Source organism: Trachemys scripta, chromosome 10 (assembly GCF_013100865.1).
Source record: "Trachemys scripta elegans isolate TJP31775 chromosome 10, CAS_Tse_1.0, whole genome shotgun sequence".
NCBI classification, from domain to species: Eukaryota; Metazoa; Chordata; order Testudines; family Emydidae; genus Trachemys; species Trachemys scripta.
The window spans coordinates 65,114,965-65,140,657 of record NC_048307.1 but is presented as its reverse complement, the minus strand read 5'-3'; the positions used below and the strand labels follow the sequence as shown (position 1 = coordinate 65,140,657).

Genomic DNA, 25,693 nt, shown 5'->3' with positions numbered 1-25,693 from the left:
CAGAGGAGTTGGATGACTTGTTCAAGGCCACACAACTCAATGAAAGAGGCAAAAATAGAACACAAGAATATTAACTCCCAATGACCTGTTATAACTTCCAATCCACACACTTCAACCCTGGACCTTGCCTACAGTAGACTCTTAGAATTGCCCACCACTCTAAGAGTAGCAGCCGTGTTAGTCTGTATCCGCAAAAAGAACAGGAGTACTTGCGGCACCTTAGAGACTAACAAATTTATTTGAACATAAGCTTTCGTGGGCTACAGCCCACTTCTTCGGATACATGTTGATGTTGATCCATCCGAAGAAGTGGGCTGTAGCCCACGAAAGCTTATGTTCAAATAAATTTGTTAGTCTCTAAGGTGCCGCAAGTACTCCTGTTCTTTTTGCGGATACAGACTAACACGGCTGCTACTCTTAGAGTGGTGGGCAATTCTAAGAGTCTACTGTAGGCAAGGTCCAGGGTTGAAGTGTGTGGATTGGAAGTTATAACAGGTCATTGGGAGTTAATATTCTTGTGTTCTATTTTTGCCTCTTTCATTGAGTTGTGTGGCCTTGAACAAGTCATCCAACTCCTCTGAACCTCAGTTTATTCTTCTGTAAAATTGGTATAATTCTTCTTTATCTCTAAGGCCTGTAGAACATTAATTAATGTTTGTAAAGTGTTTTTGAGTTCCTTGCAAGAAAACTGCGATAGAAGGAAAGCATTAATATCAAGCGCCCATTCTGGACTCATCAGCCAAAGCCCATTCGGAAACATTCTGCTGCATGCACATACTTATACTATACATTTGTCAACATATGTTAATTCTCCCACTCTACTGTTTCGGTTCCCTTTTTTGTATCGGACCAGATTCACCCTAAACTGAGGAAAAAAGAAATTAGGATGGATTATTTCAAACATCTGCAAATGCAGTAGAATGCACAAGGGGCATTTTTGGCATTAATGTTCCGTGTGTTTTGTTCGGTTAATTAAGCATAGAAAGGTCACCTTGTGTTCTAATAGCAAACATGGAGAAACGACTGAGAGAAAGATACCCCATTAAATAAAAACAATTGGAGGGGAAAACATTGGCATTTTTACTCTTTTTTTTTTCTTTTAATTCTTCAGTATGCTGAGAGCTGCTGGAATATATTGATCTTTACCGTTGGTCCATGTGTGTTGTTTTCTACATCTGAATGAAGTATGACATTTAGCAGAGGCAAAACGCTGACATTCCCCCCTCCCCTCAATTCTCCTATTCCGCCAAGCACATTCCTTGCTTCTTAGTTCAGAGCAGTTTGCAGCCCAGAAAACGCATATTGTCGGTCCAGCCGTTTGACACTGTTTGTTGTCTAGAAAGGGGGTGCAGGTGTGATCCATTACAAGCGCACACTTTGCTAATAGCCATTCCGAAGGCATGTCGTTTCATAAGCATTGTGGTGGGAGGAGACAGGACCTGACCATTTGTATGTATTTGTTATCCACACTTTTGTGTTGTGCACCCTTAAAATTTAGAATATCCAGCTCCTAAAATGAGGTACTTTTTAAAAGGGAGTATAGAGATGGGGGGAGTTTGCTTATAAAGTTCAGGAAACCTCTACCCACAGTATTCCCCTATAGAAGATTTTATTTCTTTTCTCTAGCTTGCTAGCCAAGACTTTCTTTTTGTAACTCCTTAATTATGGGCAAACCAGGAAGCTGCCTAGTGCGACAGGGGAGGCTGGAACAAACCCGAGTGGCTCTGTGACCCTGCACATCAGGTTGCAATGCCACTCTCTCAGATTTGGTCCTTCTGCTCCCCTCATCGTGATGCAGGGGCAGCCGGGCCAAACACAAGTGAGCGCTGCAACCTGGCTCTTGGCCCCCCATTTCTACCATAACCACTGAACTATCAGAAGGCTTAATGCACCGCTCCCCCAGAAAGTCTGACGCGCATCCTCCCCCTCCCCCCAGTTGATAGCCTCCATTCTAGAGGACAAGAAGGGGGCAGCACACTACAGTTTTTCCTAGGGCAGCAGATTGTCTTGAGCAACCTCTGCTACTAAGGCCTGGTCACATTACAGAGTAGGTCAATGCAAGGCAGCTTATGTCGACCTGACTATGTTGTTGTCTACACCAAAATGTTGTTCCCCACCATGTAACTGCCCTGCTATACTGACTTAATAACTCCACCTCCAGGAGAGGTGTAGAGTCAATGTCGATGTAGTTAGGTCAACACAGTGTCAGTGTTGACGCTGCATTGCTTACATCAATTGTTACTAGCTTTCAGAAGCCATCCCACAAAACAATGCCCCACGCTGACAGTACAGTCGGTACAAGCACTCCTGTTGAGGATGCGTACCGCCGATACAAGGAGCAAAGTGTAAATGCGCACAAGTAATGTAATTACTGCGGCGGCTGTATGCCAACGTAAGTTAAGTCCACTTAATTTTGTAGTGTAGACATGCTGTAAGGGTATGTCTATACTGCAATCAGGAGGTGCAGTTGCAGCATGTGTAAGCATATCTGAGTTAGCTTTGTTTGAGCTGGCTCAACTAAAGAGCAGTATAACCATGGCTACACTGGCTGGTGGCATGGGCTAGCTGCCTGAGTACAATCCCCCCACAGGATCCTAGTTAAATACTCAGGTGGTTAGCCTATGTTGCTGCCCATGCCACCATGGCTACAGTGCTGCCTTTAGTGACCTAGCTCAATCAAGGCTAGTTTGGATATGCCTACAAATACTGTCCTAGTTGCAAGGTAGACCTACTCTAAGTGTTCCTTTCATCAGTTTTTCCAATGCACCATATTTCCTGTTACTCCAAATAAACTTACAGGTGTTTTAATGTACCTTAGATCTTCCATAAATCCCTTCTTGACTTGGAATGCAGGGAGAAATTCTGCTGCTTAATTTAGTCCCCAGCAAGTTTTGGAAGTGGAGTCAGAGTTGGGAACTGTGGTGTACATGTGTGTTCTGGCTTATGCTGTAAGTCTTTTTTGCAGAATCAGGGATGTTGATGTAACATAGAGCAGCTCCCAGGCTAAGTCTCTCTGGGGCTATTTCAGTCTCCAGAGTGCCCCAAACTGGAAGGGTGTGAAGTCTTCTGGCCATGCTGAGCAAACAAGAATGCAGTGGATGAAGGTATAGGAACTAATTTCTCTCCTGCCCCAGTTTCTAACAGAACATTTTAAATATCACTGTTTAGAAGTCCCCCTTGCCTCCTTTATTACTCTGCAAGGGCGCCTATTTGTGCCTTTTCCAGCTGCAGTCACTGTAATTTCTTTATTCCCTGCTCTGCTATGACCCTGAGTTCCTGAGTCCCCTTCTCATAGAAAATGTCATTCTGTCTCCAGTCTCACTCCTCCATTCTTTCTTGTGAACATTCCAGCAAAGAATTCAATTTTCTTCTTTTTCTTCTGTCACTAAATAATCCTGGTGATCTCTAGATGCCCTGCTGACCTTTTGCTTCTTATATACTTGAAAAATTCTTGTGTCTTTACTCCTTGTACAATCTTTCGTTCATCCTTTACCTCAGCCTGCCTTATGCCCATTGTGCTTTTTCATAGCTTTATTCTCTCTACTCCCCATCCTACTCTTCTGTCTCATGCCTTTTTGATTATTTCCTGTAATTCCCTGTTCGACAGTGGCCTTTATCTCCTCCTACTGTATTTATTACTAGGTGACATGCAACTCTGGGAATGCAGTAATTTCTCTGTAACCATTGTTCATTTCCCTTTTGTGTCCTTTCTCCCACTGATTTATCTCACTGGACTTCCCTCATTTTTCCAAAATGTAATCTTTTTTTTTTTCTTCTTGTTTTTGGTCTTCACCCAGTTTGGATTATAAATCTACTAATCTTATTGTCGCCACCTGGGAACTAGAAAGGGGTTGCCGTTTGGTACAGTGTTTGTAAGAGGAATACAGATGCCAGCACCAGAGGTACCATGTGGGGATATGATTGGGGCATTTTATCAAATAACCAAATAGACACTGATTCAGCAAAGCACTTAAGCATGTGCTTTAACTTCAATAGGACTATTGGCATGCTTAAAGTTAAGCGTATTCTTAAGGTTTGTGTTGGATCAGGGCCATGGAGATTAACTTTAATTTATTGTTAATTGGTAGCTAGCTCTGAACTACTGGAGGAGTAGGATCAGTGTGGTTGCTTAATTCCATATCTTCCATTTCCTAGTGTTTGCCAAAAGTCTGTCAAGGCCTTGCCTACATCAGAAGATTAAGTTCTCCACATGGAGTGTCTTGTTTGGATTTCAGTGTGCCTATATGGATTTAGTGTAATTCAGGAATTGGCTGAAGGCATCGCTGGGTTAACATGGAGCTCCCCATTGGCTCTCATTTCTCTACTACGTTTTGGTACCACATTGTCATTGGGATGCTTGCTGCCAAGTGCCTCCCTTGAAATGCTGAGCATCCTCAACTCCCACTGCCATAATAAAATGCTGATCGTGTTCAGCACTTCACACAAGCAGGCCCTTGTGTGCGCACATGCATCCAGGTCTAGTATTTTTCTAGACCAGTTTGCTTTGTAGGAACATTGAAAACTCCTAACTCTGTCTGAACTAGGAATGTCACCATGGCTTCCTTTAGCCACCCGTAACTTTATTCTCATAATAGCAGCCTAATGGTGCCGCAATGGACCACAATGCTCTTATCAGCAATGTAGCAAATCAAGATAGCTTAAGGACAACATGAGGGCATCTGCTTACAAGAGGGGCAGGAACGAGGGAGGGTGAAGGTACTATACTTTTACTAGACCTGTGAGGAGTGGTCAAGTGGCCTCAGGCTAGGTTACCACTCCTCTTGGTTGTTGCATTAACTTGGAGCAGCTGTAACTGTAACGTGAGGAGGGGAAGAGATAACATGGGAGGAAGAGGAAACCTGAAATTAAGGGTTGGTTGGAACCCCCTCCACTAGACTCGCTGTTGCTTGGAGAGGCTCGTACTTCTAAGCGTCTGCTGTGTGGAGCTCAGAGCTTGGGCTTTACTGTAAAAGCAGATGACACTGGATAAATAAAGAGACTGGATTTATTACAACAATCTGTATCCCACTAACCCCCCTTTTTGTCCTATAACTGCAGGGATGTTAATGGGCCACTTCACCTTGAATGGTCCCTTAGGATGTGTCTAACAACTTATGCTAAACTATCTGTTTGATTTAGTATTTAGCTGTGACACTTTGAGTACCTTTTCTGGAACTGAGGAAGAGCTCAGTGTAGCAGCTTGAAAGCTTGTCTCTGTCACCAAGGCCATATCTACGTTACAAAATTATGTCGACCTAAGTTACATTGGCATACAACTGCCATAGTTATTACATCACTTGTACATGTGCATAGTACACTCCTTGTGTCAGTGGTGCACCTCCTCACCCGGAGTGCTTATACTGATGCAGAGTGAAGTGCGCCATGAGTAGGTATCCCACTGTGCAACTCACCACCATACAGCGCAGGGTGTTTTGGGAAGTTTTTGCAATGCCTGAGGGGGCCAAAACGAGTTGCACGGGGTGACTGGGAGCATGGGTTCAACTTCCCATTATGCCATGTTCTCCGTCCCATAATTTCACCTACATCCCATAATATTTCACGCCTCTTTTTGAATTCCCTGTAAACCTGTACATTCCTCCTTGCTGTCCACCATCTCTGACAGAAGCATGGATCCTGCATGGCTTTGCACTATTGTGGTGAGTGTTGCAAGCAAGAAGTCCCTGATCCTGCAGTATTCGCAGAGCTACAAGAGGAGCTGTGGGGAACATGATGATTCCTTGGCGGCTAGATTGCTGGGGGACACGGAAACAATTCAAGGTTGTTGGCAGCATTCACGGCACAGCTACAGATGGCGGCACACCAGTTCTAAGCCTGAGCAACTGGGATCGCATTGTTATGCAGGTTTGGGATGACAAGCAGTGGCTGCAGAACTTTCGGATGCACAGGGCCACATTCCTGGATTTGTACACTGAGCTCGTCCCAGGCCTCCAGCGCAGCAACACCAAAAGGAGAGCCACACTGACAGTTGAGACGTGAGTGGGAATTGGCACTGTGGAAACTTGCAATGTCAGATTTCTGCTGGTCAGCTGGGAATCAATTTGGAGTTGGGAAATGCACCGCATGGGCCATTGTCAGGCAAGTGTGCAGGGCCATTAATTGCCTCCTGATAAGCAGGACTGTCATTCTGGGGAATGTGCAGGACATAGTGGATGGTTTTGCAATAATGGGATTCCCAAGCTCCATTAGGGCGATAGATGGCATGCAAATCCCTATTTTAGCACCAGACCATCTTGCCGCAGAGTACATCAACAGAAAGGGCTGTTTTTCTATAGTAATGCAAGTACTGGTGAATCCTCCAGGACACTTTACCAACATCAGGGAAGGTGCATGACGTGCACATCTTTAAGAACATAGGACTGTTCAGAAAGCTGCTAAAAGAGACTTTCTTTCCTGACACGGATTACCATTGGGAATGTTGAAATGCTGACATTTGCAGCCTGGTATGATTCTTGTAGTAGCTGTATATGTAGGAATCTAACATTGTCAATGCATCTATTAGTATTGTTTGTGAATGATGTTATGGGTTCTGTGACACAGTGCAGCAACAGGAAACTGATCGCTGTCAGAGCTGCTCATCACCAGTGAGCATATGCTGTGAACTAATAAAGATGAATTATGTTCCAAACAAACAAACAAACAAAAAACGTTTTATTCTGTAACATGAACCAGGCAAATAAAAAAAATTGGGACTTAATAAAACTTAATAAATTAAGGAAATAGAACTTATGAAGGGGAAAGAACAGTCATTTCCATTTCAGGTACACATACACCAGCTGTGTGTTTCACAGGTCAGTGTATGTGCAGCTGTGATTTTCTTTAATGTCCCCTGGGGTGGAGTGGTAGGGGTAGTGCAGTGATCTCTGCTGCCATGTGGAATGTTGAGTGGGGGTGTAGGGCGGTCCCGACACTGAACTGTCTATGGGTTGCAGAGGGAAGCGAGCATGGGATTGTGAACCTGCAAGTCTAAGTCCACCGCATCTCTGTTTGCTGCCTGAGAAGCTCCATTATGTCCTGGTGCATCTCCCTCTCCTTTCCCTGCTTGTATTCCACAGCCTTTTTCTTATCCACTCTTTCCTTCTCCATGCTGTCTGCAAGGGTCATCCTCCAGGCCCTGGTCTCGTTCTCTGATGGAGCACAAGCCTGCACTATTTCCTGGAACATGTTATCCTGAGTCCTCTTCTTTCTCCTCATCATCTGGCTCAGGCATTCTGTAAGTGTGGAGGGGGGACCCTGAAGGCCACAATACCAGCAGCTGCAGATACAACACACAGAGGTACCGTTGTCAGGGTAATCCTGGTGTAAGTCAAAACTTAGGAAAACTAACTCACTCCCCTTGATTCCCAAAAGTTGCAAGCCCTACATTCTCACTGCTCCTAGGGATTGATATAGCATTACTCCAGTCACAGCACTGGTCATGGTGAGTATGGCCCTCGGGGGGTGGGAGGATTGGGGAAATGAGGGGGAAATAACTCACAGGCCTGAGTATATTTGTGTAGGGCAATGGAACTGAATGCTGGCATGGTTTTCCACAGGCGGTGGTGATTTTTAGCTGATATCTCATTCCTGAGGGTAACAGAGGCAGAGAAAGCACAGCTGCTGCTGGCATCCTGATGTTGCCCAGGCCAGTATGCTGCTAGCCTGTGTACACTGAAATGGTGCCTGCTGAAGTAATCGTTAAGTGGTGTGGGAAAGTGTCCTACTGTAGCAGAAGAAATAAGGCAGCCTTGCCCAGAAACCTTTGGGAGAGGATTGCAGATACCTCCAGGAAAGTTTCATTGTAATTGCTATTGGACATCCCACGTAAACAAACTGCTCCATGTGATCCCCCCGCCTAACTCTATAGGGGGAATGAGAAGCAGATAGCAGCTCTGTCTCTCTTGGTTTTTTCACTACCTCTTCTAGCCCAGGTGAAAAAGAGTAAATCAACAGATGTGTCTTGCTACTTTGGGGGTTCCATCCCTGTAATTTCAAAGCAAACTGCATACTGACCAGAGGTTTCTTTCCCTGCATCAGACTCAACTGTCGGGATTGGCTGGACTGCGGTGGAATCAAAAACAGGTCCTGGTTCGTTGCGCCGCTGGATCCCCTGGTCACCTGTTCCCCATTTCCTCCTCCTCCTCTTCCTCATCCAGCTCCTGACTATTCATGGTGGGGGCCTGTGACTCGTGCTCCTCCAAAGTATCCACAGGGCTCTTGGGGGTCGAGGATGGCATGATGCAGCTCTTTGTAAAAGCGGCGGGTCTGCGACTCCACACTAGATCGATTGTTGGCCTCCCTTGCATTCTGGTACACCGCAGCTCATTGGCTTTCACATCGCACTGCTGTTGGTCCCTGTTGTAGCCCTTCTCCTCCATGTTCCGAGCAGTCTGCTCATAGATATTGACATTTCTACAGCCGGATCAGAGCTGTGCTTGCACAGCCTCTTCTCCCTAAGACACAGGAGATCCAATATCTCCTGTGCTCTAGGCAGGAGTGCGTCTGCAGCATGTAGCTGGCATGGTCAGCTGGGCAGTTGCACGCAACAGTGGAGATCTGCGAGGTGTGCTCACGAAGCGGGGCAAGCAGCAATAGATATTTCAAGAATTTGCAGGGCTTTAAAGGGGAGGGGCAGCTGTCCACCTGACCCCTGGGCAGTGGAGTTCATAATGGTGACCAGAGCGCTCTGTGTAGGGCATTGTAGGACTGGAGGCCAATAAGAGTTGACATAAACAACGCAGTGTCTAAACTGACAAACTGACCTGACTACATTGACCCTGACTCTATTTCGCTCCAGGAGGTGGCGTTATTAAGTTGACATAACGGGGCCGTTACATCGGTGGGAACAAAATTTAAGTGTAGACACATTCACAGCTAGGTCGACATAAGCTGCCTTGCATCAACCTAACTGTGTAGTAAAGACCAGGCCCAAGAGAAGTTGGTCCAATGAAAGATATTACCTCATCGAGCTTGTAAAGGCAGAAAGGAGACAGGAAAAGACTGAAGCCATTGGTATTGGCTTACTAGTAAAATTTAGCTTTATAGGAAGGCAAAGATGTTGCCTGTATCCACATAATCTTCTTGCACAGTTTGTAATGTTTATAAAGAACAGGGGTCACATATGGCTGGCTGGCAGAGAGAGACAATAATCTTGGATTAGCATTAAAAAGGCTGAGCACTTAAAAAAGAATACAGCTATGTGTAACAAAAGTAAATGGTTACAGCTGTGACTAGAGAACTCCCTTCCTTCAAACGTGGCTCTGTGTCTCCTTCCCAAATTTCTGATGGCTCATTAAATTATTTATAGAATACATACCAAATCTGAAAGCTCGGGACCTGAAGCTACCATGCAGGTTAATTGGCTGATAAGCCATGTAGGGTGTTTTTGTGTGTTGGCAATTGCAAAGCATCAAGGGTCTGACTCTGTACCCAAAAGCATACCCCAGGTTTGGGGCACAGAGGGTTGTTGTGCAAACAAGTCCCTGTTGGGACATTCTTAAAAACTGTGTACTGTTTGGGGCAGGAACAAGAGCTGGCTACAACCAGGGCTGGCTTTAACTGTGTGAGATACTCGTATGCAGGAAATAAAGAGTTAGCTCTCAAAGAAACGAGAGAAAAATAAGGCCAGTAAGAAATGCAGCCTTCCCCCTTCATCCTCAGCTGCTTCCTGCGGTTTAGCAATGTCAATGTACAATGGTGTATTTTAACACTGCCTGCTGATTATTCAAGTGACTATATAAAAAAATTACACTGCTGCAAAGAATATACTGAAGATATAGTGCCCAGAAAATGCCATGTGCTTGAATGGAGAGCTTTTGCTACAGAACAAAAAGTCTGAAGCTGTGCAACAAGACAGAAGGAAGAGTGGAGCCTGTGCTTTGCTAAAGGAAAAAATCCATTGTTTTGCTACATTGATTATGTCCCCAAAGCATTTTTAAAGACATTTTTCCTCTTGTTCAAATCTTCTGTACCCTGTGCATTGAGGGGAAGGGCAAAGGAGTAGGTGAAATGGTTCCAATGGACCCTACACTTACAGGAGGGGGAGTGGAGTAAATATATCTTACTCCTCTCTGTTCTTGAGCCTGCAGTGGACTCTGACAGATAAACTTGTCTCCGAGCTCCCACTGGCAATCTGACACCACGCCTCACTTACTCTGTTGCAAGGGAGGCAACTGATGCTGAGAGGAACTGAAGAGCAGAGCATAGATGGGGTATTGAATGATTGATATGCTTGCTTTGTATGATTTGAGTTGGTGCAATATGCAGTTTGGCAACTAGGGATCTGGTTTTCAGTTGCAATATGAACCCTTTGTGCAGCTCTGGCAGTGCAAAGGGTTGTTAAAATGGCTTAACTGGCTATTAGGGAATTCCTCCTCCTTGTGGCCTGTGAAGGGTGGAAGTGAGGGAGAGTGGGGCAGCATGAGGCACCATCCCTGCTCCCTGAGAGGTCCTTCCCCATCAGGAGTTCAAGTTCAAAGGACCAGCCCAGCTCCATCAGACCAGGGTTCTGCTTTGGCAAAGCATAGGAGGTTCTCCAGAAGGGAAATCTGCTGCCAGGGGGATGCTCTTATTTTGCCTCCAAGTGTCCCCATCTCCTGCCCATTAGTAACAGGGCCTGGGACATGGTGGGAGGAGGGCACCCACAGCTTTATCTCAGCGGTAGTGTCTCTCTCTGGCAGGCCTCCTGTAGTTCCCCACCAGGAGCTTTGGACTGACAGACCTGCAGAAGTTTTTCTCATTCTGGGCCTGGTTTCCCTAGACTTAACTGCAAGAGTTCAGGGCTCTAGATATAGAGGAATGAGTAAGGGGGTGGGGGGTAATGGGCAGCCTGGCCTGCTAATCCTAAGGGCTCCTTACTCCCCTAATCCCCATTCTGAGTAGAAAATGATTTCCCTCCCAATTGTTGGTTCTGGTTGTTTATTTTGTTGATCAGAATAAATAAGCACTACAATGAATGGGAGTTAGAGGCATGAGGGATGGGGCACAGAGGGGCCCATGGAGCTAGAAAGCCAGGCTGCCCACTGAGGCCAGGTATCTTGGGCCCTGCAGTGGGGCTGGAGACTGATGAGTAGTGGAAGCCAGTAAATCAGCTGGAAGCTCTGTTTCCCAGCCCCACTGTCAACTTCTGTGCCATTTATTCATGCTTTTCCCTGTATCTGTGCTCCCCTTGTTATGCTCATTCAAAGTACACAGGCTCTTTATAGAGGAAGGTAAATACACACAGCATTTATTGAGAATACCACAGTTAGCATATGCTTTTCAGTCACACACATTCTCTCTCTCTCTCTCTCCCTCCTGCCAGTGATGTTCATAGTTACCAGTCTGTTGTAGCTCGAGTCAATCTAATGGCCAGTTAGATTGAGTACGAGTGTGGAGCTGGGTTCTGTCGATCGCGATCCGATGCTCCGAGGCCTTGCAGGACTGAACCCAGAGTTCCATGGCAAAACACCCCAGGCTTTATAGTTGTAAATTCTCACTTGAGTCCATGCATTTTGCAATGTCATCCTGTAATCATTAGTCCATAAGTGGTGTTATCATTTGATGGTTATTGTCCGGCTTCCCGTCATTATCTCCTATTCGTTGTCTCACCTTCGGGGGTGCCTGCCTCACCTCTGAGGTCGTCAATGCTGCTAACGTGTTTAACATCAGATACAATGGATGTTTTCTGATTGTCTCCTGGTCTTTCCAAGTCTCTCACTTCTTCTTGACCATCTGGACATTTGTGTTGGCTTTCACACCTTATCTTTTCCTGATGCATGCATTCCTCATTCACACAAACAATCTCTTACAGAAACCTTCCAAGGTATACAGACAGCAGTATTATATATTCAGCAGAATACATTGTGAATCAAGCCTTGCTAAATCTTATAACTAAAACAATTCACAGTGGGGCTTCAGGCTCTCAACATTCCTCTAATCTTCTTAACATAGATACAATAGAGAATCCTGTCTCTTACTTCCTAATTTGTAATACATATAGGAAACCATAGTAGCTTTATAACTTATTCTAAAACAAAAGGGTGACCATAAAAACCAAAAGGGTGACCATAATCAGTCATAAGGATTGTTCTGGTCTGTCATTCCTTTCTGCTATTCAAAAAAGGTGGCTGACAGGATGAAATCAAATCATACATTAATTCCCATAGTACATTATAAAATCTAGCTCCTACACCCTGTCCTTCCTGCTGCCCTCCACAGTTGGTAAGCCTGGAAGCAGACTCACTTAGACTTCCTCAAGTCTGTTAGGGTTTGACTACACTGCTTCTGGGAGGCGTGATTCCAGCATGGGTAGACACACCCTAGCTCTGCTCAAGCTAGCGTGTTAAAAACTGCAGTGTGGACGTTGCTGCACGGGCGGTGGCTCAGGTTAGCCACCCAAATCCAATCCCATCTGGCCCCCTGGGTCCGAGTTCAAGTGGCTAGCCTGAGCCGTTGCCTGTACCGTAATGTCCTAGTGCTGTTTTAGCATGCCAGCTTGAGCAGGGCTAGCACAAGTCTGTCTGCCTGTGTTGGGACACTCACCTCCCAGCTAAAGTGTAGACATACCCTAATTAGACTAGCACAAACCACAAGAGCCGCAAGCTGTGGGTTTCTGATGATCTGTGCTTCAACACCCACTCCCCTCTCCTGGCTTCTTTCATGGCCCCTTGTTACTAAGGGTGGTGTGGGAGGAGGCAGGGAGAGAGAATTGACCCCTAACTTGTCAAGGTCTGTGAGCTTACAGCTGTCCCCTGTATCATCAGAAAAGGAAGTCGCTAACAGGTCTGAGCTGTCCTACTCTGACAAAGATGCATTAGGTTATCTTGAGTATGGGAAATAACTTTGTTTAATTGTAACATTTAAAAAGAAGCCTATAGTTGAGATGTGTATTTGTGGGGACTACGGCAGTTCAGCTAGAGCGACACCCTTCCCCCCCGCCCCCCGCAATTACCCCCATGAGATTATCAGGGCAAAATTTCAAATGTCGCACATTTTTAAAACAAAAGTTAGTACATATTTCTTTGCAAAAATGATATGGAAAATTAATTTGTCCTCATAAGAATAAATTCAAAGTGTGAAACCGAGGGAGTTTTAGTCCTACTTTGTGTTAACTTCATGGCAACCTTAACTATGCAGTCACTATCATTTTCTCTGTAAGGTGCGAATTTTATACAGTGTGTATATGTGGTGTATGCACGGAAATATATATTCTGCGCGGTACCATAATCCTACACATAGAATACCTAAACGAATGCCACCTGCCTCTTTACAGGAGAGTAAACCCTTTATTATAGTTATCTTTCTAGTAAGGACAATCCATAATGTGTTAATTATCCAGTCTCGTTTTCTACCCATATTTGTCTCACATTTCTCACACACCACAGGAATGTGCGAAAGTCAAACAACCTCTAAAGACTCTCCACCAATTAAAAAAAAAAAAAAGTTCACTGTGGAGGCATACAGTAAAGAGCTGCAGTTTATCCCACCAATAGATTTTTTTCCAGTATATTCCTTTTTTCAAAGCCACTGTTGGCTGAAAAAATGTCTTCCTGTAGAAATTAAGCAATAGATAAAGAATCCATGTTGGGGGAAATTCAGCTCTTTCCCCACACACAGCTTGAGTGATTGATTGGGGTTGAAATTCATTCTTCCCTGGCTGATAGCCATCAGAATAGAAGAACAACTTTGTATGGATACTATTCCAATGTGTGGATTGGAATAGTGGCTTTTTCTCTCCTTTCCCTGCTCTCAGCCATGGAGGGATTATGTAAATGATTTAGGCCAACTCTGTGTTCAGGTGAGGTTTACTTATTTGCAGATCCATACTGTGTACTCCATATAACTGCCACATGTTCCTGGCTGAGGATGGACAGTCTCTTCGTATTTAACAGCATACTTAGCACTTTCCTGCTCTGGAGTGAGTTTTCCAATTTTCTCTTCCTACATCCCTATTTATAGTGTTCAAATATGCAGCTAAACAAATGTCATTGCACAGAAGTGAGGAAGTATAAATAATACACCTTTTGGTGAATGTGTTTTCCATTGAAGCAGCAAAGAGTCACATGACCTTCTGTCCACCATAGAGATCCACAGTAGGAAGTAGTCTCACTTGACAGCTCTAACAAAGATCTAATGTCTGTTGCAGATTGCCAGTGTTTCTGACAGCGAAGTGAATCACTTTTTAGAGACAATGACTTGTTTACTTTTCACTGAAACTTGAACTGAAGATATTTCATAATAGAATTCGAGCAAATTTACCAGCTGTTTCATCCCACTGTGCTTTTCTGGCAGGTCTACAAGATAGAATGCCAAGTAAGACTAATAAATCAAGCTGAGTATGAAAGGATTAGGGGCAGAATACAGTATATATGCCTGAAACCATAGGAATATACCTTTCTCCGTCAATCCCTGGGAATTCCTGATGTTTTCTGTGTTTGAGTCAGTGACTGATCTCAAATATAGAGGGGAAGGGGGTCCTGTTCTTTAGTTATTACCTATAGTGAGACATTTCTTTGTTGAAAGGCACATCTTGTATTGGCGATGTGGATCATGTATATAAAATGGATAGATGTAGTTCTAGAATCAGGCTGTGTTCTATCCAACTGGGAAAATATGGAAAAGATGAGCATAAAGTGCTTTCAGAGGCTTGCTATGACCCAGCAGAACACAATGTAGTATTGCAAGAAATTAAAGTCCCTCTTCTCACCTCTCATTTTTTCTCCCTTTAGCTCTGTTTAGTTTCTTCTGATCTCTTTGCTTACATGCTGTATCAAGCAGATCTCTGTTTCACTCAGGGTCTGGGAATAGTATCGCTTATGAAAGGAGAAATCCATTTAGGACTTTCTGTGGTTCGAGGGAACACAACTTAATATTTTAAATAAATTATTTCTATGGGTGGCGGGTGAACGAGCCTCTGCATGAAGCCCCACTCCTCTCCCTCTGCTACCCCTCCTCCACTGGAGCCCACAGTGCATGCGCGCACACACACCGCAGCCACCAGCCCCTTCATGCACCCCCCTCCCCGGCCTGAGCAGCATGGCCCCAGCCCAGCCTGCCTGCTCCACCCTCTCTACCATGGAAGAGCGGGAAGGGAAGCAGGCAGGAGGAAACCTTGGGGCGGAGCATGGGCGGGGGTACAGCCTCCCCCAGCCTGTGATACCCATCGCCCATGTTTATTCCCCTTTTTAATTAACTCTTGCAGCTCCAAGGCTCCATTTACCGACCGGTGGGCAAAAAGTCCAGAACTTGCATAGAGTACGGCAGCACCCCTTCTCCTGCCCTGGCTTTGCTTGCTCTATCTCTGGTCATTCCAGCCTTTGCCCCTGCTGCCAGCAGCTTTATAGTTTCCATCCACGGTAGCAGGAGTAAGATGTGGGGTTCTCCAAACTATGGTTGCCACCTTTCTAATTGCTGGATCCCTGAGGCCTTGCCCCTACCCCACCTTTTCCCTGAGATCCTGCATCCTTCCCTGAGGTCCCACCCCCCCCTCCTCTTTCCCAAGGCCCCGCCCCATCACTCACTTCTTTCCCTTCCTCACACAGTCACTTGCTGGATCATCTCAAGGAGCCTGTCCCCAAAAACCGGGCACTTGGCAACCTTAAATGGCATCCAGACACAGAAGCCAAAAACCAGACTGTCCCAGGTAAAACCTGGACAGCTGGCAACCCTACTCCAAACCCTGCTGCCAAAACAGGGATGTGGTGCAGAAAATATTTCTCTTCTTAGGCCCAGGCTACATTAGGGAAATAGTAGTAAAGTTTCTCACTGTTGCTAACACTAGTTTGGTGTCATTGACGTTAGCAACACTGGGCACCCCAGTGCCGGTGAGGCTTGTGCTGCTGGCACAGTTTACAGCACCATGTCTTCTAACTCTGCTGGGGATAAGCCTAAACCATGTGGTGCTGAAAGCCACGTCTGTGGCCCAAACACTAGGGCTTGGCTACACTCGGGAATTCACAGCTCTGCCACGGCAGGGCTGTGAAGCGTGAGTGTAGTCACGCCACCAGCGCTGCGAGAGAGCTCTCACAGCGCAGTAAGTACTCCACCTCTCTAAGGGGAGTAGCTTGCAGCGCTGCAAGCGAGCGTGCAGCGCTGCAGGCTCTGATTACACTGGCACTGCATTCGCTGCGTTCAGGGGGGGGGGGAGCATTTTCACACCCTGGACCGCAGCAAGTTGCAGCGCTGTACAGCGCCAGTGTAGGCAAGGCCTAGGGCTCCCAATGTTGCAACTGTAGGTAAGACCTAAGGATGTATCTACACTGCAGCCAGGAGCCAGCCTTCCAGCGTGGATAGACAGACCTGTGGTAGCAGGGCTCGAGGTAGCATGCTAAAAATAGCACAATGGATATGGTGGCTCCGATTCGGCTGAATTGGGCCCCGCGCCAAGAGGGCCCCGCGTTGCAGCTGTCCGCGGGAAGTCTGAGACGAAGCAGGGGCGGGCCAGCAGCACGAGGTAAGCTGGGGTGGGGGCGGGAGAAGGGCTCCGGGGAGGCGCGGCCCGTTCCCGCAGGCCCCAGCGGCTCTGGCGCGGCTCGGCTCCGGTGCGGCTCAGCTCCCCCCGTCCTCCCCGCGGCGCGGCTCCCCCCCCCCCCCCGCGGCGTGGCTCGCCCCCCCCCCGCGGCGCGGCTCGTCTCCCCCCCGCGTCCCCGTCCCCCCCGCGGCGGGGCTCGGCTCCCCCCATCCCCCGTTCCCCCGGCGCGGCTCGGGTCCCCCTGTCCCGTCCCCCCCCGCGGCACGGCTCGGGTCCTGGGGGCGGCTCGGGTCCAAGCCGGCCCTGCGTGGTGGTCTGGCTGTGGGCTCTCCCTTGGGTCTGAGCTTGGGTGTCTAGCCTGAGTCTCTGCCAGAGCTGCAATGTCCACACTGTTATTTTTAGCTACTAGCTTGAGTCCCGCTCCCGCAGGTCTGTCTGTCCGGGCTGGAAGGCCAGCTCCTTGCTGCAGTGTAGACATAACCTTAGAGAAAAAGTGTTAGGCAGAATTCCTGCTACTAGGCTACCTCCCCACTCTGGTGCTGTTTTGGACTCCAGCTCATGCCAGTGTGAGAGCAGAACCAGCAACCTCTGCATCAACCCAGAACGCAAGGCAGGAGCTGTGCAACTGGGACTATCAAGCCAAGGAGAATTTTTTTTAATTAAAACACACACAAACAGGAGACTGGCTCTGGATAAAATTTATTCATCTGAAAAGTCATGTCAGATGAAAAGATGCAAGCCCCTACTTCCACTTGTTTGACACATTACGTTTATCTGGACACTGCAGGCACCTCTAGTAATCTGGCATTTTACCTTCATCGAGCTCTTCCCATCAATAAGGGTCTCACGTGGTAGGGGCACCAGCCAGCTAGCACCCAGCATGCTGCAAAATAGTGGAGAAAAGGGGAAGTTTTATCACAGGACCCTGGGGCAAGTCACTACCCTGACAAAAATGCCATGAAAATTTTAAGGACCTGTTTGAACGGCCCCCAGATGGTAAACTACATGATATTCAACTTGCCTGCCTCAGAGAGAGGCAGGGTTGAGCTGTGGCTCTACCTCCATTAAAATCTGTGGTTCTAAGAATGTATGTGTTCCCAATCCACAGCTGAGACCATTAAGCAATCCTTATACCAGTGCTACTCAGACCTCAGGGGTTCAGGAGCGAAATTAGCGATCTCTATTACTCACAAGAGCCACAGTAGTGTGAATTGATTTACTATAGTACTATATATTCATGTTTAAACAGCATGATAGGGAAATATTTAGTGTTATATAATATATACAATATCTTATTCTCTCAGCAAAATGACTGACCAAGTATTATTATTTTATCAACAACAATTGGTTAATAACATAGTAAAAGCATCCCAATTGGTTAATAATTAAATCCCACAGTGTTTTAATATCATGTGCTGCAAAGAGCCGCAGGAGACGCATTAAAGAGCCACTTGTGGCTCGCGAGCCTCAGACTGAGTATCTCTGCCTTATACATTGGGAACTGGAAATAAAATAGCATTTTCAGGATTAAATAATTGGAATAAGGAAATATTGAATGCCCTCCAATTCTTAAGATCTTAAATCTTTCAAGACTTGAAACCATTAGTGTTCAGCCTGTGTCTGCTGAGTCAGTGGCACCGGTAGCCAGGAGATAAAGATAATGTTAGAAACAATGGCGATTATTTTTTCTGCTTCTATCTATTGCTTGGTTGACTCCCGAAGACCAGCTTACTGGCAGCTGGCTCCTACCACAGGACAGTTTTTGAGGCGGCTGTGTTGCTGATCATCTAAATCCAAGTCTACAAAAGAGTAACAAATCATCACAGCACTCCCAGTTTAGAAAAAAGGCCTGAACTTTAGAATAAAGTTCAAACATGTGCTGTCATGCTCACAGAATGAAAACATGCTATAAGGGATAGAGCTGGGCGAAGAACTGATTTTTCAGTTTGCTTTCCAATCTAAAAAAATAGACTCAAAATAGTTTCAAGTCAATCTGAGATGAAAATTTTCTGGCAAATCCGAAAGTCAGAAACAATTTTTGGTTTAGGGTGAATTAAATGTTTTGTTTAATTTTTTAAATATTTGCATGTTTGAAACATTTCAAAATATTTCATTTCATTAACTTATTCTTTAATAAAATGGAAGCAGCTTTCAAAATAAAAAGTCATTTCAAGTTGAAAAACTGAAATGTTTAATTTAAAAAATGTCAATTAAACATTTCTATTTTTTTATATTTTTATTTGTTAAAGGCCTTTTTTAGCCAAACCAATTTGGTGAATTCTGCACAAATTTGCAAAATGTTTCAGTCGACTCAAGTCAGCATTTGTCGGCAAAAAAAGGTGGGGGTTTTTGAGAAATTTCACCCAGGTCTGATGTGGATGAATCACTCCATGAGGTTTCAACAGCATGTCTTTCCCGCCCCACGGTTTTAAAACATGTGCTAGATGCATGTGTTAATTAAAATATCAGCTCCATAGACTATGAACTCACTACCTTAAAAATATAAGGGAGGTGCTGTGGCTACTGAACTGTACAATTTTGGGTTAGAAGACATGTGAACTGGCGGGTGTTAACTTAAAGCAGTGTTTCCCAAACTTGGGACACGGCTTCTTTAGGGAAAGCCGCTGGCGGGCCGGGCTGGTTTGTTTACCTGCTGCATCCGCAGGTCCGGCCGATCGTGGCTCCCACTGGCTGCGGTTCACCACTGCAGGCCAATGGGGGCTGCGGGAAGAGGCGCGGGCTGAGGGATGTGCTGGCCGCCGCTTCCAGCATCTCCCATTGGCCTGGAGCACGAACCCCGCGGCCAATGAGAGCTGCAATCGTCCGGACCTGCGGACGCGGCAGGTAAACCAGCCCGGCCCGCCAGGGGCTTTCCCTAAACAATCGGTGTCCCAAGTTTGGGAAACACTGACTTAAAGGAACCCTTCCCTGTACTGTTTCCTGAATTCAACAAAGAAATATATTGAAAATGACACAGAAAAAAATGAATTAAAAATAGAAAATATGCGCGGCAGAGCTCAAAGAATGTCTGTTCCCTAGATTATTACCAAGATATGCGAGCCTGCACAATTTCATGCAAATCAGACTTCATCTACTGTGTGTTTTGCTTCCGTAGATAAAAATGAGATGAATGACAACCAGGATTTTCTCAACACCTCATACATAGTATGTTCATTTTGGGAAGTGGTAAGAAATAGAGTGAATGTGATTCCGGACAGTGACATCCCCAGTGATCTGAAAATATTTGCACTAGGTGACCTGAATAGTCTCTGGAATATAAATGAACCACAAAAGAAATTTTCTATTAAGAGCAAATGCAATTGCTAAAAGGATGATACTGCTGAAATGGAAATGTGCAAAAGGATTAAAGCTTGCAGTAAGATGCACAGGGTTAAGTGAACTGACAAATCTAGAGAAAATCACCTTGAGTTTGAAGAAGCAAGAGAGGGGTTTTTTTTAGGAAATCTGGTAATTATATTTAGAGATTTATGATTGAATCATCATACCATACATAATAAGTTACTGTTGTAAATTAGAATACCTAGAACTTGTTTATTTATTAGAATAGTAATACATAATCATGTAGTTATGCCAGGCTCTCAAAAAACTCAAGTATCTGAAACAAAACTTAAGAATTTTGAAAAGGAAAACATTTTTTTTTGGTACATTTGTATAAATTCTCCATCCATACAGCAACTGTGAAAATGATTTTTGTACAGCTTAACGATTTGCATTTTAGATCGTGCTTTTCGTCTGCTGGCCACAGAGAACTTTCTGAAGAGGGATAAGTATTGCTGATCCTGTGTTATAGATGGGGAAACTGAAACACAGTGAGGTAAAGTGAGTTGGCAAAGGTTACAGAGTATCGGTGGCACAGAAAGGACTAGAACTCCTTACTTCTGTGCTCTAATCTCTAGACCATCTGACTCATTGTGATTGGTAGTATGTGAAATGGAGTAATCAGCTCAGTTCAAAAGTTTTCAGTGCTTGTTGTTAAGGCAATGCCCTGTCTTTCCCATCAAGTGAAGTCCAGTGTTATCCCAGTGATAGTTGTGATTGCTGTGTGTGTTAAGGTTACATCAGAATGTTCATTGTAATGCCCCAGTCTTATAAATTTCTGAGATTCTTCTTTTGGGCTGCATTTTGCCATGCTTGGTCTCAGCCAAGTCCTGTTCACCGTATTCATATAAGTAGTCCCACTGAAGCCTGCAGTAGGGGCCAAGTCTTTGTATTGTAAGCTCACTGGGGCAAAGACGGTGTGTCTTTCTCTCTCTGCAGCACCTAGCACATTATTGGCTCTCAATAAATAATAGTAGTTGTTCACTAACAGGCTATTAGTTGCATCTATTAATATGTAAATCATATGGTATTAAGCGCTAATCATTAAGCATATGTGTTTAATATACATCTTTACAAGCAGTGCTTGAAGTCTTACAAGTGAACTATAATCTCTGTTCTTATAGCAGTTCTGAGTTATATACTTCTTAGCTGAACATTCTGTGTACTAAAAAGTCCAGTACAAGTTAAGATAGGTAAAGCATTCCTTCCCATTGTGTTTTAAAAAAAAAAATAACAAACGCTAACCAGAAATGAATTTCACCTCTGTTTTGCATAGCTTTGTATGTTAGTATGTCTATATTTTCAGCAACATGTGTAAAATAACTTTCCTTGACAGGACAACTATTATTTAAACTGGCTAAATAAAATAATGGAATTTAATAAACAACCCCTAGATAAGAATCATTAAACTACAACACTACAAAATGGATCCATTCATTCCACAGATCAGTTTACAGCACAGTATACTACATCCAAACATTATGGCATTACATACATATCCATAGCAGAATGAAGAGGGGCTGATTTATCATTGTACTGCACTTTGTGTGCTCACTTGCAATAGTGCAAAGACAGTGTAAAGTCAGTGTGAAATGCTAGCATTCTAATTTACCCAATTTAGATGCAAGACAACAGTGAATTGGCCTCCAGGATCAATGTACTTTGTTTATATTGCAGGTAGATGCAGGGGTGTGGGTGGGTGTATTTGGTGCAGAGTGTATGTTTCTGGGGTCATTTTGGACTCTTGCCTGAAGAAGGGCTGCAGGATGTGGCCTTGAATAATGCTAAGGCACAAAGGTACAGCCATGATTAAAGTATGTTAACAATCCATTCTGTTCTATGTAGATTCTTACACTGGTTCTGCATCACCAAGTGCCTTCTAGTAGGTCATAAAGTGACATGCGTAACCTCTGCCACGTGTGGTTCATTTTCTCTTTCATTCTCTCCCCAGGGGAATTGTGTGTGCAGTAAAGTGTTCTGACTTGGTTTGGGGTTTGGTTTTTTAATGTACATGCTGCTATTTGTTAATGCTAGAAGTGCGCCTGGCATGTGGAGCGGAAGGGGTTTGTGATAATCCTTAGTTTTTGTGAAAGTTTATTCAACAGTCTTGGACCAATGCCAGAGAAAACTCTGTCTCTTACACAGATGATCTTTACCTTTTAGGTACAAAGTTCCATTGTGCCAAAAGAGCAGTGTTGTCAACTACGGTTCTCACCCCAGAGTTTTAGGCAATAGTTTAGTGATGATATTGTTATGCTGTTATGTTGGGTAGCAGCAGCCAGTAAGCGTGTCTTGGATATATGGTAGCCATGTTTCATTCAGCCCAAATGAGGGAAGAAACGGTTACTCACTTTCTCGTAACTGTTGTTCTTCGAGATGTATTGTTCATGTCCATTCCAAGCAGGTGTGTGCGTGCCGCGTGCATGCCAGCCGGAAGATTTTTCCATAGCAGCATCCGTAGGGTCGGCTCCGGCGCCCCCTGGAGTGGTGCCTTTATGGCGCTATATATAGGGGCCAGCCGACCCCCCACCGCCCCAGTTCCTTCTTGCCGATACTCCGACAGAGGGGTAGGAGGGTGGGTATTGGAATGGACATGAACAACACATCTCGAAGAACAACAGTTACGAGAAGGTGAGTAACCGTTTCTTCTTCTTCGAGTGATTGTTCATGTCCATTCCAAGCAGGTGACTCACAAGCCCAAGTCTAGGTGGTGGGGTCGGAGGTCACTGCAGACTGGAGGACTGCACAGCCAAATGCAGCATCCTCCCTAGCCTGGTGTGTAATGGCGTAGTGAGCCATAAAGGTGTGGATTAAGGACCAGGTGGCCGCTCTACAAATTTCCTATGTTGGGATGTGGGCCAGGAACGCAGCTGAAGAGGCCTGCGCTCTCGTGGAGTGGGCCGTGATAGGCGGGGCTGGTATATTGGCCCGACTGTAGCATTCTTGGATACAGGTTCTGATCCAAGCCGAGATCCTCTGTGACGTGACCGGGAGCCCCTTCCTACTGTCAGCCACAGCGACGAAAAGTTGGGTTGACTGCCTGAAGGGTCTCGTCCTTTCCATATAAAACGCGAGAGCCCTGCGAACATCCAGAGAATGCAGCCTGCGCTCCTTAGCCGAGGAGTGCGGTTTGGGATAAAACACAGGGAGAAAAATGTCTTGACCCATGTGAAATGGGGAAACCACCTTAGGTAGGAATGCAGGATGCGGCCTGAGTTGGACCTTGTCCTTGTGGAAGACGGTGTATGGAGGCTCGGATGTCAGAGCTCTGAGTTCCGATACCCTCTGTGCTGATGTGATAGCCACCAAGAACGCGACCTTATATGAGAGGTATAACAGCGAGCATGAAGCCAGCGGCTCGAATGGGGCCCCCGTGAGGACAGACAGGACCAAATTGAGATCCCAAGCAGGAACAGGTTGACGGATATGTGGGAACAATCTGTCAAGACCCTTAAGGAACCGTCCAACAAGTGGGTTTGCAAACACTGAGGTCCCCCCCTCTCCAGGGTGAAATGCGGAGGTTGCAGCAAGGTGGACTCAAATCGATGAGAGAGTTAGTCCCAGGTGTCTCAGATGTAGCAAATAGTCCAAGATGAGAAGGATCGGGGTGAGCAAGGGGCCCTGACCGTGCTGTGTAACCCAGAGGGAGAAGCGCTTCCACTTGGCCAAATACGTAGACCTTGTCGACGGCTTCCTGCTGCCCAGCAGGACCTGTCTGACCTGATGGGAGCATTGTAACTCCAGTGGGTTTAGCCATGGAGCATCCAAGCTGTGAGGTGGAGCGACTCCAGGTTCAGGTGAAGGAAGCGACCGCGATCCTGCGTGATCAAGTCCGGTAGTAGGGGCAACCTGAGCGGAACCCTCGTAGACATGTGTAGGAGAGACATGTACCAATGCTGGCGTGGCCACGCAGGAGCTATGAGGATGAGTTGAGCGTGATCTCTGTGGGCCTTGAGGATCACCTTGTGACTCAAGGGAATCGGGGGAAGGCATAAAGAAGCCCGTCTGCCCAAGAGAGGAGAAACACGTCTGATAGGGATCCCTGACTGCGTCCCATGAGGGAGCAGAATTGACGACACTTCCTGTTCTCGCTGGAAGCAAACAAGTCCACCCGGGGATGACCCCAGAGTCGGAAAATTGAGAGAACTACATCCCAGCGGATAGACCACTCGTGACCCTGGAACGAGCGGCTGAGAGTGTCCGCGAGCGCGTTGTGCGTGCTGGGGAGGTAGGATGCTATCAGGTGAATTATGTTCTGTACGCCAAAGTCCCATAATGCTTGGGCCTCCTGGTAAAGGGGAGAGGAGCGAGCACCACCCTGTTTGTTGATATAAAACATTGTTGGAGTATTGTCTGTGAGGACAGAAACGCACTTGCCCGCGAGCTGGGACTTGAATGCCATGCATGCGAGGCGTACCGCTCGCAATTCCCTGACATTGATGTGCGATGAAAGATCCTCCCTCGACCACAGACCTTGGGTCCGGAGGTGGCCCAGGTGTGCACCCCATCCCTGATCCGACGCGTCCGTTACCAGGGTCAGGGAGGGCTCTGCTTCGAGGAAAGGGACCCCCGCGCAGACCACCCATGGGTCGAGCCACCATTGGAGGGAGTCCAACACCGGATGAGGTAACATCACCACTGAGTCTAGGGAGTCCCTGACTGGCCGATAAACCCCTGCCAACCAAGATTGGAGAGGGCGCAGTCTGAGCCTGGCGTGTCTGACGACATAGGTACATGCTGCCATGTGCCCTAGTAATTTGAGGCAGCTTCTTACTGTGGTGGTAGGGTAACTTTGGAGGCCAAGAATGATATTGGACAAAGTTCGGAATCTGGCCTCTGGGAGATATGCTCTGGCTTGTGTCGAGTCCAGAAGTGCTCCTATGAATTCGATTCTTTGTGTTGGAGAAAGAGTGGACTTGGCCTCATTGAGTAAGAGGCCAAGGGAGCTGAAGGTGTGCCTGATGAAGACCACCTGAGCCTCCACGAGTGCCTTGCTCCTGCCCTTGATGAGCCAATTGTCCAGGTAAGGGAATACCTGGCTCCCTTGCCTGCAGAGGAAGGCTGCCATGACTGCCGTGCACTTCGTGAAGACCCTTGGGGCTGCTGATAGACCGAAGGGTAGGACCGTGAACTGTAGATGAACGTTGCCAACGAGAAACCTGAGGTAACACCTGTGGCGAGGGATTATTGCGATATGGAAGTATGCATCCTTTAAGTCGAGGGCGGCATACCAGTCTCCTGGATCCGGGGAAGGATTGATGGAGGACAGGGAGAATATGCGGAACTTGAGCTTTTTGACAAACTTGTTAAGACACCGCAAGTCCAGAATAGGTCTGAGGCCCCCTTTCACTTTCGGTATTAGGAAATATCGAGAATAGAAGCCCTTGCCCCATAGTTCTGGAGGCACCTCCTCCACTGCCCCTGCTGTAAGGAGGGACTGAACTTCTTGAAGGAGAAGTTGCTCGTGAGAGGGGTCCCTGAAGAGGGATGGGGAGGGGGGCTGGTGGGAGGGAGGAAAACTGGATAGAATATCCCTCCTCTACCGTGCGAAGCACCCAAGCGTCTGATGTGATCCGGGCCCACGCACGATAGAAGGGGGACAGACGTGATGAAAAGGTAAGGTTGGGAGGATCCAGAGATCTGTCCAGTAGGCCGTCCTTGACCGAACCCGCAAAATGGTTGTCTAGGCCCCTGCGGAGGCCTTGGTTGGGTAGAAGACTGGCCGAAGGGCTGCTGTTGTTGCCTCCTCCTGTCAGTCCGCGGTCTTCTGCCCACGGCATCACCTCGATTTTGAGGTTGATATGGACGCGGGGCCTGTGGCGGCCTAAACTGCCTACGCTGAGTAACGGGTGTGTAGGCCTAAAGAACGGAGGGTGGTCCGCGAGTCCTTTAGGCTATGGAGCCGTT

General features: G+C 46.3%; 1 long non-coding RNA gene across 3 annotated transcripts in view; it reads left to right on the top strand.

The window, feature by feature from the left end:
- LOC117883925 overlaps nt 1-25,693 on the top strand; it is a 241,371-nt gene that overhangs the window by 163,358 nt on the left and 52,320 nt on the right. The window contains exon 8 of one of the 3 annotated variants that reach the window (XR_004647443.1): nt 5,624-6,653. The exons of the other annotated variants lie outside the window; for them this stretch is intronic. This is a non-coding gene — a long non-coding RNA (uncharacterized LOC117883925). Of the gene's footprint in view, nt 1-5,623; nt 6,654-25,693 lie in introns of those variants that run through there. 3 annotated transcript variants of the gene reach the window in all.